Consider the following 13,234-nt stretch of genomic DNA (forward strand, 5'->3'; position numbering starts at 1 on the left):
TTGTATTTTTAGTAGAGACAGCATTTCACCATATTGGCCAGGCTGGTCTTGAACTCCTGACCTCAGGTGATCCACCTGCCTTGGCCTCCCAAAGTGCTGGGAATACAGGCATGAGCCACCGCACCTGGCCCTTTTTGCTTTTTTCAGTCTGAGTCTTTTTCATTCGGCCTGCTGCCCAGGCTGGAGTGCAGTGGCGTGATCTCGGCTCACTGCAACCTCCACCTCCCGGATTCAAGCGACTCTCCTGCCTTAGCACCCTGAGTAGCTGGGACTATGGGTGTGGACCACCAAGCCCGGCTAGTTTTTGTATTTTCTGTAGAGACAGGGTTTCACCATGTTGGCCAGGCTGGTCTCAAACTCCTGGCCTCAAGTGACCCACCCACCTTGGCCTCCCAAAGTGCTAGGATTACAGGCATAAGCCACCATGCCCGGCCACATTTGGTGATCTTATTTTTGAGTGTCATGACGATGCAAAGAGGACATGTTGGAGCTAGGAGGCTGATGAAATCCTGCCCTCACCCAATTTATTGGTATCTGTCATAAGTGTGCAAGTCCCATATTCATGTCAGCAGAGAATGTGCTGAACAGGTATTTGCTGAATTAATCAGTCTCAATTTCCCCATCTTCAAAGATCTTAGTACCTGCTTCCTTCTACCATATGTTAGCAAGAAGATTAAATATAAAATTAAAAAATAGCTCTCCCAAATACTTATTACTATTTTCTGAGTTTGTTGGAAGCAGAGAGTGTGATAAGTTAGCCTCCTCTAAAACTGAGCCAAACACAGCCACTTTGGATGGTGGCCTGGAACTGCTGACAGGAGAGAGCTTTACTTACAGGGAACTAATCTAAGCCTGAGAATTGCACTGTAACTTCTATCCTTCTCCTTCCTGGAGTTGGGGGGAACTACAGGCATTTTTCTTTTTCTTTTTCTTTTGAGATGGAATCTTGCTCTGTTGCCCAGGCTGGAGTGTGGTAGTGCAATCTCGGCTCACTGCAATCTCCGCCTCCTGGTTTCAATCAATTCTCTTGCCTCAGCCTCCTGAATAGCTGGGATTACAGGCGCCTGCCACCAAGCCCGGCTAATTTTTTTTTTTTTTTTTTGAGACGGAGTCTCGCTCTGTCACCCAGACTGGAGTGCAGCGGCGCGATCTCAGCTCACTGCAAGCTCTGCCCCCTGGGTTCACACCATTCTCCTGCCTCAGCCTCCCAAGTAGCTAGGAATACAGGTGCCCGCCACTACGCCCGGCTAATTTTTTGTATATTTAGTAGAGACAGGGGTTCACTGTGTTAGCCAGGATGATCTCGAACTCCTGACCTCGTGATCCGCCTACCTCGGCCTTCCAAAGTGCTGGGACTACAGGCATGAGCCACCACACCTGGCCCCAGAGTAGCTTTTTTTTTTTTTTTTGAGATGGAGTTTTGCTCTTGTTGCCCAGGCTGGAGTGCAGTGGCATGATCTCAGCTCACTGCAACCTCTGCCTCCCGGGTTCAAGCGATTCTCCTGCCTCAGGCTCCCGAGTAGCTGGGATTACAGGCATGCACCACCATGCCCAGCTAATTTTGTATTTAGTAGAGATGGGGTTTCTTCATGTTGGTCAGGCTGGTCTTGAACTCCCCACCTCAGGTGATCCGCCTGCCTCAGCCTCCCAAAGTGCTGGGATTACAGTTGTGAGCCACTGTGCCCAGCCCAGAGTAGTAATTTTTGTTTGTTTGTTGAGATGGAGTCTTGCTTTGTTGCCACGCTGGAGTGCAGTGGCGTGATCTCAGCTCACCGCAACCTCCGCCTCCCAGGTTCAAGCGATTCTTCTGCCTCAGCCTCCCGAGTAGCTGGGATTACAGGTGCGTGCCACCACGGCCAGCTAATTTTTTGTATTTTTAAGTAGAGATGGGGTTTTACCGTGTAAGCCAGGATGGTCTGGATCTCCTGACCTTGTGATTCACGCATCTCGGCCTCCCAGAGTGCTGGGATTACAGGCGTGAGCCACTGCACCCAGCCCAGAGTAGCTATTTTTTAAGTGTGTAAGAATTAGGCCCCTACTGCCTTAGGTGGGACAAACCAATGTGGGGATTTTCACTGGAGAATGTTTTTGATCAGTGCTATAAACTGGATTTGCTGCTTCAATCTCAAGGGGGTTTTCAGACAGGGTCTGGCCAGGGAGCTCCAGAGCTCTAATTAACTAATTGGCCATTTAAATAATAATAGCTCGGTCTATCCAATGCTCAGAGATCCTGAAAGATTTTATCTAATGAAGAAGGTATTTTGCTTCTTACTAGTGTCCCAGGCTTATGTGGAGCTTAATTAATGTTCATTGACTGCCATTTGCTTCTGGTGACCCTGAAATCCTGTTGCCTCTCTGAAATAGACGCAAATATCTTGTCTCCAACTGGACAAGAACACAGCCAAGCCAAGTAGCTTGGCTGTAATTGGTCTATGACTAACAGGGCAGCCTTATTATCAAAGGCTTATTGCTAGAATCCCTAGAAAAAAGAAATGAGGTAAAAGTACAGCAGGTGCCATGTCTGGCCACAAAGACGGCAAGAAGCCCCTGAAACAGCACAAGGAGCAGGCCAAGGATATGAATGAGGAAAATGAGGCTTTAAGCAGAAACAAAAAGAGAAGCAGGCCAGGCCAGGCATGGTTGCTCATGGTTGTAGTCCCAGCACTTTGGGAGGCTGAGGCTAGAAGATCACTTAAGTCCAGGAGTTCGAGACCAGCCTGGCCAAAATGGCGAAACCCTCTCTCTACCAAAAATTTAAAAAATTAGCGAACTGTGCTGGTGTACACCTGTAGTCCTAGGACACCTGTAGTCAGGAGGATGAGGTGGGAGGATCACTTGAGTCCAGGAGATCAAGGCTGCAGTGAGCCATGATCACACCATTGTGAGATCCATGATCCAGCCTGGGTGACAGAGTGAGATCCTGTCTCAAAAAAAAAAAAAAAAAAAAAAAGAAAAGAAAAGGAAGCAAAAAACCAAACCAAAACAATGCAAAAGATAACATAAAAACAAAACAAAAGGAAGCAAAAGGCCAGGCGTGGTGGCTCACATCTGTAATCCCAGCACTTTGGGAAGCCAAGGCAGGTGGATCACCTGAGGTCAGGAGTTTGAGACCAGCCAGACCAACATGGAGAAACCCTGTTTCTACTAAAATAAAAAATACAAATACAAAAATTAGCCAGGTGTGGTGGTGCATGCCTGTAATCCTAGCTATTCTGGAAGCTGAGGCAGGAGAATCACTTGAACCCCAGAGGCAGAGGTTGTGGTGAGCCAAGATCGCACTATTGCACTCCAGCCTGGGCAACAAGAGCAAAACTCCATCTCGGCCGGGCGCAGTGGCTCACGCCTGTAATCCCAGCACTTTGGGAGGCCGAGGCGGGCAGATCACGAGGTCAGGAGATCAAGACCATCCTGGCTAACACAGTGAAACCCCATCTCTACTAAAAATACAAAAAATTAGCCGGGCGAGGTGGCGGGCCCTGTAGTCCTAGCTACTCAGGAGGCTGAGGCAGGAGAATGGCGTGAACCCTGGGAGGCGGAGCCTGCAGTGAGCCAAGATCGCGCCATTGCACTCCAGTCTGGGCGACAGCGAGACTCTGTCTCAAAAAAAAAAAAAAAAACTCCGTCTCAAAAAGAAAAAAAAAAAGGAAGGAAAAGAAACTCAAGAGCTAAAAACAGAGGTCTGAGGGACGGGCCTGGCTGAGGTGGGAAGATCACTTGAGGCCAGGAGTTCAAGACCAGCCTGGGCAACATAGAGAGACACTGTCTCTACAAAAAAGTGAAAAAATTAGCAACGCATAGTGGTGCATGCCTATAGCCCTAGTTACTCAGAAGACTTGAGGCCTAGAGTTTGAGATTACATTGAGCTATGATTATACCACTGCACTCCAGCCTGGGCAATAGAGCAACAATAAACTTTTGGCTGGGTATGGTAGCTCATGCCTGTAATCCCAGCACTTTGGGAGGCTGATGTGGGTGGATCATGAGGTCAGGAGTTTGAGACCAGCCTGATCAATATGGTGAAACCCTGTCTCTACTAAAAATACAAAAAAAATTAGCTGAGGCTTGTGTCAGGCACCTGTAATCCCAGCTACTCAGGAGGCTGAGGTAGGAGAATTGCTTGAACCCGGGAGGCAGAGTTTGCAGTGAGCCAAGATCGCGCCATTGCACTCTGGGTGTGCAAAGGAGAGTCTCTGGAGCGAGACTCCGGAGCAAGACGCCATCTAAAAAGAAAAAAAAAAAAAAAGAATAAACCTTTATAGAAAAAAAAGAAAAATCATACAGTGGCTTATCATCTCCCAGCTCAGAATCCTACCAGAGTTGGCCCTTTGGTCTTTGTTCTACTCTAAATTATGTATCACCTGGAATTAAACCAACTGATTTAAAAAAAGAAGAAGAAAAAAAGAAAGGAAATCAGGTTCTCAAAGCCCAGCACTAGTAGAGCTCAGACAAGTTACCTTTTTATCGTAATGAAGTAGGAAGGGCACCACTATGTATGTACCTAGCACCCAGGGGTGTTTAACCTTTACTCACGTTCTGCCTGGAGAAGGAAGCCAGGCTGCAATGCAGGGATCTGGCTCCTGAACTCTGTCAAGGCTGAGGCAGGGCTGGATAAGAAATCTCTACCCCCATGTCAGGCTTGTGACCAGCCTCTCCCTCATCTTGCGCAACCTTGATCCAGAGGCAGGAACTGATACACTGGCCTTTGGAAGCCGTAGGACTTTGAACTTCAGAGCTGAAGAAGCTGAACAGAGCTGGTGCCAAACCCACTTTTAGTAACCCCATAGTTTTTTTCCCCTCACTTAACAACATATCAAAGACATTTTTTCCACAACAATACTTACATACTTACTTTATCTTTGTTGTGTCTATATTTATCACATGGATGCACAACAATTTATTTTGGCTATTCCCTTCCTAAAAATATTTACATAGTATGTTTTAATTTTTTTATATTAAAATATATTTAAAAAATAGAGACAGGGTCTCGATATGTTGCCCAGGCTGGTCTCAAACTCCTGGCCCCAAGCAGTCCTCCAATCTTGGCCTCCCAAAATGCTGGGATTACAGGCACGAGCCACCACGCTCAGCTGATTTGGGTAATTTAAACAACACAGTAAACAGCCTTGTCACTTTTCTATTATTTCCTAAAACTAAGTTCCTTACAACTGCTGAATCAGAAGGGATGAACATTTAACATTTTCATATATATTATCAAATGGCCTTATATCTATGTTTTCTTTTTCTTTCTCCTACTTGTATTTTGAAGTATATATATTTAAATTTTTAATACTTTTTTTTTTTTTTTTTTTAGAGACAGGGTCTTGCTTTGTCACCCAGGCTGGAGTGCAGTGGCACAATCATAGCTAACTGTAACCTCGATCTCCTGGGCTTCAGTGATCCTCCCACCTCAGCCTCCATTGTAGCTAGGACTACAGGTGCACAACACCTCTATTTTTGTAGAGACAGCGTCTCACTACGTTGCCTTGGCCTCATGTGATCCTCCCACCCAGCCTATGCTCCCTTCTGATCAAACCACATATAGTTCCTGGAATGTAACATCCTGCTTCATTCCTCCACAACTTGGCACATATCAATTCCTCTGCTCAGACTACCATTCTCCAGCTTCCTTTAACTCCCTTCCCAACAACAGTCTATTTTTCCAAAAAACTCCTGACACATGGTAGTTATCATTAAATGTCGGTCAGTCGAATGAATAAATCAATCACTTCTACCCACTTTTAGCACAGAGTAGCCTCTGTGGGTGACATGTGCAACAGAAGACCATAAAATTAGGAAATGCAATTGACAGGGGAAATCCGCACCACCATATGACAGGCTGTCTGCTTCCGTCAGCGGTTATTCCCTTGCCTGCCTGCCCTAGCCCACACCACTTCCTCCTCTTCCTCCCACCCCCGACTTTCCAGCCCCAGTCCATTGGTTTCAGTTGGCTGCAGCCTCCTTTCTACCACTTCACTGCAACATTGATCTTTGTAACTGCCCTAATAGAACTGACTCCTGCCCTGATATAACTATCGCTTCTACGCCAACAGCTGTAGCTCTACATAATCATGTGTGTGCATGTACATGTGTAAGTGTGCTTGCATGGGTGCATGAGTGTATATGTGCGCATGCGCGAGAGAGAAAGTGACTGCAACCCTGTGCAGAGTCCTCCTCCTCTATTCTGGAGTCCTGTCTCTGTCAGGGATGGGTAGCAGTTTGCAGTAGTTTCACTTGAAGGGGTAGGAGAAGAGGGAACAGTTTTCCTATTTCAGCCTAGCTTGCAGCAGCCTATTTTGAATATAAATAATAATCATTGCCGCTCATTAAATCTCTAGGTACCACCAGGCACTTTACATCCATTGTTTCATTTAATCCCCAAACAACTCAAAAAAGTAAGTATGGCCGGCTTGGTGGCTCATGCCTGTAACTCCAGCACTTTTGGGAGGCCAAGGTGGGAGGATCGCTTGAGCCCAGGAGTTCGAGATCACCTGGGCAAATATAGTAAGACCTCGTATCTACAAAAAATAAACAAAATTAGCTGGGCATGGTGGTGGACACCTGTAGTCCCAGCTACTTGGGAGATTGAGGTGGGATGATTACTTGAGCCTGGGAAGTCAACACTGCAGTGAGCCGTGATCATGCCACTGCACTCCAGCCTGGATAATAGAGTAAGACTCTGTCTCAAAAAATAAATATATAAAATATATTTAAGAAATTAAGAATTTTGCTTTGGTGCATAATCAGGAAAAAAGCAATAAAATGGTTCTGAGGACCAAGTCACTCTGGTGGGATTGGGGATTGGAGCTCAGATCCCAAAGGAAGAGGTAGCTGACTGCTAGCTGACTGCATAATGCAGTCCCCAGGGCCTGGTGCCAGCCTTGCTGTCTCTCAGCAGCCACTTGAATGGGACCACAGGATTTGAGGGGCCTGAGAGGGAGAACAATGCCTCAGTGCACAGGCCCAGGGCCATTTCCAGTAGCTACCTGTGCAGGGACTTTCACTACTTGGGGGAAATGAGTCAGGTCTTGTCAAGTTGGTTTCTGAGCTCGCCGGAGTTTAGGAATGATTCTGCCCTAATAGGGGATTAGAAGGAACTTAAATGTGTTCCTTAAATGTGCGCTCATTACAATGTCACTAGAAGGTCCGCGCATAAAGTCAAGATCTTTTTCAGGCCCCCTTATCGCCCTGCTTCATATATGGGTCCTCTGGGAACCTGAACTCTGTTCTTCATTCTCATTCAGACAGCCTAGCCTACAGTAAGCAGGAAGTGCCAGCATATACACTGGGGTAGCTCCGGGACAAACTCAGAGACTTGAACAGCAGGCATTTATTTCTTCATCTCTTCTATCTGGCTACATTCCTCTTAGGGTCTAGAAATCCCTGCCAAATGCTAAAATGCTCAGTGAGGGGTGCTGAGAACTTAACCTTTCCCTCCCTCCTGCCTAGTTGTCCAGAAAGGGATGCTCCCTTCTCCTTCCTAGACAGCCATTCTCACTTTCTAGCTCTTCATCTGTTTCAGCCTCCTCTTGCACCACACAAAGCCAACCCTGCACATATATGTAGGTATGCATTCTGCCTGTTCCACATTAGCCCCTCTGGACTGTGAACCTTGAAGGCAGAGGACAAGGCTGGTCCTTTTTTTTTTTGAGACAAAGTCTCACTCTCGCTCTGTCACTCAGAGTGGAGTGCAGTGAACAATCTTGGCTCACTGCAACCTGCACCTCCTGGGTTCAAGCAGTTCTCCTGAGTAGCTGGGATTACAGGTGCCTGCCATCACACCCGGCTAATTTTTGTATTTTTTGTTTGTTTGTTTTGATTTTTGTTTTTCCATCGGATTTATTTCCTCACATTACAGCATACTTTTCATATGAGCCTACACATATCAGATGGTAACTCTGGAATGGGTGAGTCTGTGACACTGACCCAGCACAGCTGTGAGGGTGATGACAGGCAGGTTAGCAGGTGCGCACAGAGGGGCTTTCTTCTAAATTGGAGGTCAGGTTAGATGATTTGGCTCCGCAGAGCTCATTCAGTGCTCTGTCTTCTGGTGGCTTCCCTTGATTTCTAATAAAAGCTGCAGATTGAGCCACTCAGTTCAACATGGCTGGTAAGGCCTCAGCAAACTTACAATCAAGGTGGAAGGCACCTCTTCACAGGGTGGCAGGAGAGATAATGAGTGCTTAATTTTTCTATTTTTAGTAGAAATGTGGTTCCACCATGTTGGCCAGTCTCGTCTCAAATTCCTAACCTCAAGTGATCTTCCCACCTTGGCTCCCAAAGTGCTGGGATTGCAGGTGTGAGCCACCGTGCCCGGCCAAGGCTGGTCCATTTTTGTGCCCAGTGAAAGGACTAGGGCATAGTATATGCTAAGTAAACGTTAGCCAAATGCATGATCCATGATTCCCCCATTATTTTTTTCTTTTTCTTTTTCTTTTTTTTTTTTTTTTGAGACAGAGTCTCGCTCTGTCACCCAGGCTAGAGTGCAGTGGCATGATCTCGACCCACTGCAACCTTCGCCATCCAGGTTCAAGGGATTCTCATGCCTCAGCCTCCAAAGTAGCTGAGATTACAGGCATGCACCACCATGCCCAGTTAATTTTTTGTATTTTTAGTAGAGACAGGGTTTCACCATGTTGGCCAGGCAGATCTCAAACTCCTAATCTCAAGTGATCCACCCGCCTTGGCCTCCCAAAGTGCTGGGATTACAAGCTTGAGCCATCACGCCCAGCTTCCCTCCATCATTTTCTCCACTTTCATATCTCCTGTCTCTGCCACTGGACCCTTCCCCGCTGCTTAGCACGTGGTCATGCTCGCATTTCCCACATAGTGAAAAACTCTCCCTCCATCTGCACCAAGCCACTATTAACCCATAACTTTTCTTCCTCTTTTTTTTTTTTTTTTTTTTTTTGAGACAGGGTCTCAGTTGCCTAGGCTGTGCAGTGGTGGGTGCGATCACAGCTCACTGCAGCCTTGGCCTCCCAGGCTCAGGTGATCCTCCCACCTCAGCTTCCCAAGTAGCTGAGACCACAGGTGCATGCTACCATACCCAGCTAATTTTTGTATTTTTTGTAGAGATGGGATTTCACCATGTTGCCCAGGCTCATCTTGAGAACCCCTGGGTTCAAGTGATCTGCCTGCCTTGGCCTCTCAAAGTGCTGGGATTACAGGCATGAGCCACTGTCCCTGGCCTTTACTGTATCCTTGAGAAGTTCTTCCTCTGATTCTCCATGTCTTCATCTCCTGTTCATTCCTGAATTCAGGTCATCCGGCCCAGGATTAACCATTCCAATGAAGGAGCTCTCCACATTGGTCACCAATGATCTTCATGTCAACCAAATCCAAAAGTTTCTGCTGTGGATATCAGACAACATGAATATAAAGACTATTGTTAGTGGTGGATGCTCAATAAAGTGGTTGTTCTTATATTCTTATTTGCTCACTTCTGTTTTTTTGTTTTATTGTTTTTTTAAAATTATTATTTATTTTTGAGATGGAGTCTTGCTCTGTCACCCAGACTGGAGTGTAGTGGCGCCATCTCGGCTCACTGCAACCTCTGCCTCCCAGGTTCAAGCAATTCTCCTGCCTCAGCCTCCCAAGTAGCTGGGATTACAGGCACCCGCCACCATGCCCAGCTAATTTTTGTATTTTTAGTATTGATGGGATTTCAACACGTTGGCCAGGCTGGCCTCGAACTCCTGACCTCAGGTGATTGGTCCGCCTCAGTCTCCCAAAGTACTGGGATTACAGGTGTGAGCCACCACACCTGGCCTGTTTGTTTTTAGACAGGGTCCTTGGTAAAAAGAATTTGAGGTGAGAAAAAAAAAGAGACAAGGTTTTGCTCTGTTGTCCAGGCTGGAGTAGAGTGGCACAAACATGACACACTACAGCCTCGAAGACCTGGGCTCAAGCAATCCTCCCACTTCAGTCTCCTAAACAGCTGGGACTATAGGTGTGCACCACTGTGCCCAGCTAATTTTTATATTTTTTGTAGAGATGAGGTTTCACTATATTGCCCAGGCTGGTCTTGAACTACTAGGCTCAAGTGATCCTCCCTTCTTAGTCTTCCACAGTGCTGGGATTACAGCCATGAGCTACTGTGCCCGGCCTGTAGGTTCTTCTTTTACATATATATATATATTATTTTTTTTTTTTTTTTTTTTTGAGATGGAGTCTCGCTCTGTCACCCAGGCTGGAGTGTTGTGGTGCAGCTCACTGCAACCTCTGCCCCCTGGGTTCAAGCGATTCTCCTCCCTCAACCTCCTGAGTAGCTGGGACTGCAAGCGCGTGCCACCATGCCCAGCTAATTTTTGTATTTTTAGTAAAGACGGGGGTTTCACCATATTGGCCAGGCTGGTCTCGAACTCTTGACCTTGTGATCTGCCCGCCTTGTGCTGGGATTACAGGCGTGAGCTACTGCGCCTGGCCCCTTTTTTTTTGAGACAGAGTTTTGCTCTTGCTGCCCAGGCTAGAGTGCAATGGCACAATCTTGCTCAACGCAACCTCCGCCGCCTGGGTTCGAGTGATTCTTCTGCCTCAGCCTCCCAAGTAGCTGGGATTACGGGGATGTGCCACCTTACCTGGCTAATTTTGTATTTTTAGTAGAGACGGGGGTTTCTCCATGTTGGTTAGCCTGGTCTCGAACTCCTCACCTCAGGTGATCTGCCTACCTCGGCCTCCCAAAGTGCTGGGATTACAGGCATGAGCCACCATGCCTGGCCTATTTTATTTTTTTTTAATACAGGCTGGAGTGCAGTGGCGCGATGTCAGCTCACTGCAACCTCCGCCTCCCTGGTTCAAATGATTCTGTTGCCTCAGGCTCCCAAGTAGCTGGGATTACAGGCTCCCATCAATATATCCAGCTAATTTTTTTTTTTTTTTTTTGAGGGGTAATCTCGCTTTGTCAAGAGGCTGGAGTGCAGTGGCTCGATCTCGGCTCACTGAAACCTCCGCCTCCCGGGTTCAAGAGATTCTCCTGCCTCAGCCTCCTGAGTATCTGGGACTACAGGTGTGCGCCATGACGCCTAGCTGAATTTTTTTTTTTTTTTTTTTGAGATGGAGTTTCGCTCTTGTTGCCCAGGCTGGAGTGCAATGGTGCAATCTCAGCTCACCGCAACCTCCGCTTCCCAGGTTCAAGCAATTCTCCTGCCTCAGCCTCCCGAGTAGCTGGGATTACAGGCATGTGCCACCACGCCGGCTAATTTTGTATTTTTAGTAGAGACCGGGATTCTCCATGTTGGTCAGGCTGGTCTGAAACTCCTGACCTCAGGTGATCCACCCGCCTCAGCCTCCCACAGTGCTGGGATTATAGGCATGAGCCACTGCGCCCAGCGCGATTTTTGTATTTTTAATAGAGACGAGGTTTCACCATGTTGGCCAGGATGGTCTCGATCTCTTGACCTTGTGATCCGCCTGCCTCTGCCTCCCACAGTGCTGGGATTACAGGCATGAGCCACCATGCCCGGCCATTTCCGTGTTTTTAGTAGAGACCTGCCTCAGCCTCCTAAAGTGCTGGGATTACAGGCGTGAGCCACCGTGCCTGGCCCTGACCTGGTTCTTTTAAATCATTCTGTTCTTCTCTCTCTTTCCACTCCTTATAAAATTAATATGGTTTTATCTTAGTCTAGAAAACTATATTAGAAAAACAGAGCTCAAGGCAAAGCTTACATGCTAAGGATTTAATAGGAGGTATAATCTCAGAACAAGAATGAGAGAAAAACAGAAATTAGCCGGGGAAGAAGGGAAAGAAAATAAACAGGTGGTGTGCCATAGACCTAGCTATAGTTTCATAAGAAGACACAGCTAAGCACTCAGTTACATAGGACTGAGAGGCTATATGAAACCACTATATGTATGGTGTCTAGGAATCATCATGTTTTAGGGGCAGCAAGGGCAAACTATCTGTTGGCTCTTTCCTTCTCTTTCTCATTGGTAGGGGAGCAGTATATTCTTTTTCTTTTTTTTTTTTTTTGAGACGGAGTCTTGCTCTGTCTCCCAGGCTGGAGTGCAGTGGCACCATCTCGGCTCACTGCAACCTCCGCCTCTCGGATTCAAGCGATTCTCCTGCCTCAGCCTCCCGAGTAGCTGGGATTACAGGCATGCACCACCACGCCTGGCTAATTTTGTATTTTAAATAGAGACAGGGTTTCTCCATGTTGGTCAGGATGGTCTCTAACTCTCGACCTCAGGTGATCCGCCTGCCTCGGCCTCCCAAAGTGCTGGAATTACAGGCGTGAGCCACCACACCCGGCCGAGTCTGATTGTTTTTATGAGGATGGCCTGATACATTAGACATTTGGTCCACCAGGACATCATTTATGTTGGGGAGACAGTGGGGGATAATGGGGGTGGGGAAATGGGAAGAGTGGCTCTCGGGGAGCAAAGGTGTGGGGAAAAGCAGAGCCAAACCGAGATAACCCTGTGTCTTGCCCATCCCTGCCAAGGAAAACACATACATGCAAGACACCTCTCCACTCAAACAGCACAGACTATTTCAAATCGCAGATCTGTCATTTAATTAATACCTGTGTGACTTTGGGAAAATTATAAATAGCTTTAAGGTTGCTGAGTCTGTCCAATCTGTAAAATGGATTATGAATACTTTCCTCACAGGCTTATGGTGTGCTGGTAATATCTGTATCTTCATCGGGATGGTAGTTACATTGCAAAAAATAAAAATAAAAAAAGAACTGTATACATTTAAGATTTATACATTTTCTTTCTTCCTGGATGTAGAATAGGAAAAAAAGAAAAAAAAGACTGGTGTATTTTCTGTATATATGCTATACTACGATTTTTAAAAAGGCTTGTACGAAATAAAAGAATATTCCTTTTCGGCCAGGCGCAGTGGCTCACTCCTGTAATCCCAGCACTTTGGGAGGCCAGGGCGGGTGGATTACGAGGTCAGGAGTTCAAGACCAGTCTGGCCAAGATGGCAAAACCCCGTCTCTACTAAAGAATACAAAAAAAATTAGCCAAGCGTGGTATCGGGGGCCTGTAATCCCAGCTATTCGGGAGGCTGAGGCAGAGAATTGCTTGAACCAGGAAGGCAGAGGTTGCAGTGAGCCAAGATCGCGCCACTGCACTCCAGCCTGGGCGAGAGCAAGACTCCGTCTCAAAAAAAAGAAAAGAATATTCCTTTTCAGGATTATTGTGAAGATTCAATAAAACCATGTTCATTAAGTGTTAAGCACAGTGCCTGGCACACAACGTGCTGGGCAGGTCCATGGTCCAGACA

Source organism: Nomascus leucogenys, chromosome 12, assembly GCF_006542625.1.
Source record: "Nomascus leucogenys isolate Asia chromosome 12, Asia_NLE_v1, whole genome shotgun sequence".
In the NCBI taxonomy this organism is placed as follows: Eukaryota; Metazoa; Chordata; class Mammalia; order Primates; family Hylobatidae; genus Nomascus; species Nomascus leucogenys.